Consider the following 5,448-nt stretch of genomic DNA (forward strand, 5'->3'; position numbering starts at 1 on the left):
TACGCAGTGCAGGTTCACTCTTGGGCATGTTACAGGAAAGAGCATTTTGAGCCCAAACCCATAGTTTCCCAGCCTCCCCGAGCTCTCACCCATTTGCAAACAATTGCGAAGGTGGAAGAATTCAGCGAACAGATGTAGCCTGCCCCCCTAGTCCCATCTGTTCACATCAGAAAACCACCACGCAATCTGGCAGGGAGAGCTCTCTCTGCTCAAGATAGATGCTGGCCTAGGCTGGGAGGGGAGAGGGAAGGGGGGGCTGGGGAGGGGCGGTGGTCGCAGGTCAGATCGGAGAGGCACTGCCAGGGCTGCGTGGGGAGCTCGCACAGCATCTGCCAGTACCACGTCTGGCTCAAGTCGGAGCAAAATCCTCCAGTGAAGTCTGTCAAAACACAAAGAACCTGCGTGAAGCTTGTTGCATCCCCCTGCGCGCACATCTTCCCACGAACACTGCCGCGGCAAGGAAACGTCTCTCGCTCACCAGCCAGCCAGAGGGGGCTTGTGAATTTGGGGACGTAGGCATGAGAGGATGTGCCAAATACTCAGTGTTGAAGGGAAGGCTGAAGTAAATGGGTGTTGAAAGGTGCAGCCATGAAAGGCAGGGGAATATGGAGAGTATTTGGATATTTGCTTTCCTGGACTGCAAATAGTTAACAGCAGTGCTTGGCACCCTTGAATGGGATAAAATCCCAGCAATTTGGGAGCTTCGGTGATGTGGGCTTAGATCCTGTCTATCCAGCAGTCCCTGCTTCTCCCCTAGAAGCCTGACTCAGGGCATGGCCCACTCACCCTTCCCTTCTTCATCACCAGCTCCTCCTGCAGCCTTTCTGCTCAGCTGGAGCTGTTCCAGCCCGCTCGGGAGCACATGAGGCAGCGGTGAGGTGATGGAGCTGCGGTGTGACAGCCACCGGCGCCGGGCAGAGAGTGGAGACGGCTGCCAGTTCACGCTCCTCCCAAACCTCCTCCTTCTCCATCTGTGGAAACAGGCCGACAGCACTTTGCTCCTTCTCAAGGGTGCTGCAAAAATCTAGACCCATGAAGCATTCGGCTAGTGCACCTTTAGACAAGCATCTAGGCTGTAAAGTAGCCACAGCACTGCCCTAACTAAGCCAACTTCTGGTTCTCCCTAACGACAAAAGTAGCGTAAAAACAGCATGCAGCCAAGGTGCAGCGTTAATGATGAGAAATGTACGCAGCCTGCTTCTAAGTAAATAAAATATATAACATCAATGAAAAGTAGCAAAACTGTTCCTCCGCCACTGCTGGTATAATTCAGCACTTCACATGTGAGATCACAAAATATTAATGGGAAAAGGCAAAGCCATAATGCTCTTCTACTGATAGCTGAGGTACAAACTATTTTTAATCCTTTTTTTTTTTTTTTTGTTAATAGATTTTCTTGCTGTGGTGTTTGGGGGTGCTTAATAACCTCTGGGAAAGATAAACATCAGTGATTATTTTAGGCCTGTATGACCTTGCTGAGGAGTAACATGACTCCATGCAGGGCTGAGAGCAGACTTGGCAGAGCCTAGTTGTAAGGAAGTCTTCTATTGTGCAGACTTGCTTTGCCTGTGAAGCAATATGTTTTTTTGTCTTGCAGAGTGGAGCTCAGAGAAAAGGCTCAGCCTGCACCAAACTCTTGCAGAAAATGACTGACTCATTTTCAGAAAATCAAACAGGATCACAGGAGGAAGTAATAACCGGCCTTCGGAGCTGAACACTTTAAAACCCTGCTCTTGATTCACCCTCACAATGGCAAAGGAAGAAGATAGCAAGTGACGGTGGAAAACAAGGCACATTTTGTTCAGTTTCAATCAGTCTTTGATTTATGACAGATTTTACTAAATCTTTAAAAAACACCCACCCTAACATCTCCGGCGATGTTTTCTTTTAAACTAACAAAGCAGCATTTCAAATTCCTGACCACGTCTTGGTTGGCCAACAGCAGAGCCTCTTTCCCGAACAAAATGATTTGTTGTAGCAGAGAGTGGAGTAAGCCACAACAGCTGTAAATCTACATTTGCTTCTCTGCACAGCCCTGCTGCACCTGCAGATGAACTTTCAGTTCTGAAGCTGAAACAAACAGCCCTCGCAATAAATGAATTTATTAGCTGTCACATGTCCAAACTACTGCAGGGCACTTGAGTCATGGATGGAGTTATGAACAAGGGACAGGTTATAACCAAAGCAGCGTAATGCAATTATTTTTAATGCTGCTTCCACCTAGTCTATTGCTCCTTTTAAGTCCTCTGCAATTTTGCCAGGGAAGCCCAGGGTGCTGTAGTGGTCTGATCCCTCCTCCTTCCCCTCTCCCCTCCCACTCGCATATAGCTGTACATGCTGTGTACACCTGCGCCATGCAGCGTGCGGCTGCTGTCCTACGCAGCACCCCTTGCCCCTTCCCACCCAGCCAGCTGCTGCACCCAGACCTTAACAAAAAGTCACCCATGTGGGGTAAATGGGTGCGGCTGTGAGCTAACCTAACTGTGCTTAACTTTCAGCACAGCTCAAAATCCTTTTTGGATTAATTAATTGTAAGATTGTGCTTTTGGGCTGAGGGCCTGTTTTAAGACAGCATAAAGAAATGCAGGCCTGGTGTAGCTCTCTGAATTCAGCAGAGTCTCTGCAATACCCCGAGTGAAGAATGTGGCAGGATCTAAAGAGCTCCAGTTTACATGTGGGTCAACCTCTAAGAAAAAGAACTACCAAATAGCACAAAGAAGACGTTCCCAGGCACCCAGGAGCTTCCAGGAGATCCACTTCATGAGGTTTTCTTTGATATCTCCTCCCCATTAGAAGGATTTAGGTGACCTCAAGGAAGCAGAAGATCTGTCTTGCTCAGCTGCAGGAGATGGCCAGGAGAAGGAAGGTGCGTGCACTCCTGCCGCTGTGTTGTCATGTAGCATGAGTTACTCTGTGGACTTTCCACCTGGCTGGGGCAGGGGTAAAGCAATACCGCAGGAATTCATAGCCCTTGCAGAAGTTTGTAGTAGCCATTTGGAGCAGCAAGGCTCTGTGGGGAGGAGGCTGGGGAATATGGATATCTCATCCTTCATCTCCACAGCCTGTCCGCACTATCGCCAGCACCCTTGGTTAGGCCCTGTAATTAGTCTCTGCCTAACCATGACCTTTCCTTCTCGCTTGGCTAGCCTGAAGTGCTGCTACCTGGTAAAAGGTAAGACTTCAGTGAGAAGACATCACTAAGACAAATGGAGAAGACTTGGGTGTGTATAGGGGAAGCTTTGTACACTGCTGCCTAATAAAAAAAGGCATCAGGACGAGGATGCAGTTAGGTTTGAAGTGAGTTTACGGCTTCACCCCAGCTTCCTCTCTGCCCACTGCCCTGAAGCTCAGACAAGCCCAATGCAAGCAGAGCGAATCCCCTAGGGCCAGAGGAAGAAGCGCGCAGAGGTCTCCTTCCCTTTTCTGCCCACCTCACCCCAGTTCTGCCAGCTTTCCTTCCCTGATGCTTGCAGAAGAACATAAGCACCATTGACCCCATATCTGTGGGCCTGGAAGTGGTATAAGCTAATACAGCTAGACCTGCTGTTGGACATTTCCTTATCTGGGCCTGGCTCAATAGCTATTAAGACCATTTTTCCCTTGGGGAAGGAAAATAAAACAGGAGCTCCGGAAGCCGACTTCCCAAATTTCTCTGACACCACAGCATGCATGACCCCAGAAAATTGCTGCTGCAGTTTATACCAGCCAGCTCTTCTCTGGCTAGTGGAGGAAAAGCTGAGAAATGTTAAGGTCCTTAGAGAAGGAAACATCAGTAGTTCCTCGGATGGAGCCGCATACAAAAGAACGTGCATTTTCAAGACGTGGTTCAGTTTAAGGATGACTCCCTGAAAGATAAACAACTTTGTGGATACTTTCACTGTGCACTCAGTAGAAGCTTTTCCTTTGGAAGACAGTGGTAGGACTGGGTCCAAGTGTCAGTAAGAAGCCCAGCCTTCATGCTCATCAACTATTAAAAACAATCCCTTCATTTCATAAGACCTTGCTGCATCTGTTGTCCCCTTGGTTTTGTTCCTGAAAAGACTTGGAACAAATTATCTCCTGGAGTAAACCGGTACGTCTCAGCTGATATCAGTAGTGCTGCACCAGTTTGCACCAGTGGCAAATCTGGCCCCAGCCACACGAGAATCAGGAAGCTGAGGTTACAGAAAGGGTTATTTGCACTACAGGAATGAATGACAGCGCAGTTTCAGTTTCCTGTGTGAAGACATTTCTCGCGTCCCTCACTTTTGGTCTTTCTCACACACTGCATCCCAAGCACAGCATGCTGCAAGGAAAGATTAAAGATGTTGCAGATCTCATTAATCCGGAGTGTCCCTGAACATGTAGCTACTAGAACTTTGTGGGGAGGGCACGAATTTCTGTACTGAATCAGCAATGTCACAAAACAACTAACAGTGAAGAGGAAAAAAAAAAGGCAGGATAAAAGTAACTCTTTTGAGCAGATGATCAGCTTTAAAGCAACAACTCCAACTCCCTGGGAAAGTCCTCTGCTGGTGTAAGCTGTCACAGCTCCATCAAGCCCAATTATTTATACTAGTTGATTTGTCCTGCTGTATTTGGAACACAAGGTTAGTCCACTTCTTGTTGCAGCAGTGGTAAACTACTTGAGACATCACAGCCACCAAGTAACTGGAAAATCAGCTCCCAGGATATATCCTGTTAAATGCAATGAGATACAGCAAGGAGGCAATGGGTTCACTGACAAACCATGGCTGGATCCTGTGGCGACATCGAATCTTTAGACCTTATCTAGATCACAATGAAATCAATAGGAGTTTCTGTCACCTCCCATGTTGGCAAGATCTGTCCCCAGCTGCTCAGCTAGAGCTCCCAGCTCAACCACAGAATACTGCAAGCCAGCCTAACATCAGAGACTGTGACGGTACCCAGGCAGTCTTTTACCTTTGGAAGTAAACAGGTGATGCTGTTGGCTGTAGTTCATAGAAGGAGTCTCACATTGTCAGAGGTTTTGCAAGATTCACCTCCTGAGTATGATCACAGGAGGACTGCAAGCACCAGAAGTTTGTCACTGACTGCTGCAGAGGCAAGATTTCTGTTCTTATAGAAATCAGCTTTGCTAGATGACAATTTATGATGAACATTTATAACACCTTTCCCTGAGAAATGTATGTTAAAATAGCATTCCTAGATGCATCTATTACAACACTGAATAGTCAGGTAGGAAATTCTGATGTAAAAAATAAAATCAGAAAATTACCCCCAGAACAGTTCTTTCCTATTGAAAATGGATTTTTTTAAACATCCAGAAGCCCTGAAAGCAAGAAGAGTCCAAAACAAAACCCTGCCATTTCCCACCTGCTCAAATACATTTCAGGAAGAGGCATGAGCCTCTATCTCAATTAAATACAACATGAGAACATGGCATGGCAGCCAGGGGTGTATGGAAATGTACAACTTCGCAAAACA

Source organism: Pygoscelis adeliae, unplaced genomic scaffold (genome assembly GCF_000699105.1).
Source record: "Pygoscelis adeliae isolate BGI_AS28 unplaced genomic scaffold, ASM69910v1 Scaffold141, whole genome shotgun sequence".
Taxonomy (NCBI): Eukaryota; Metazoa; Chordata; class Aves; order Sphenisciformes; family Spheniscidae; genus Pygoscelis; species Pygoscelis adeliae.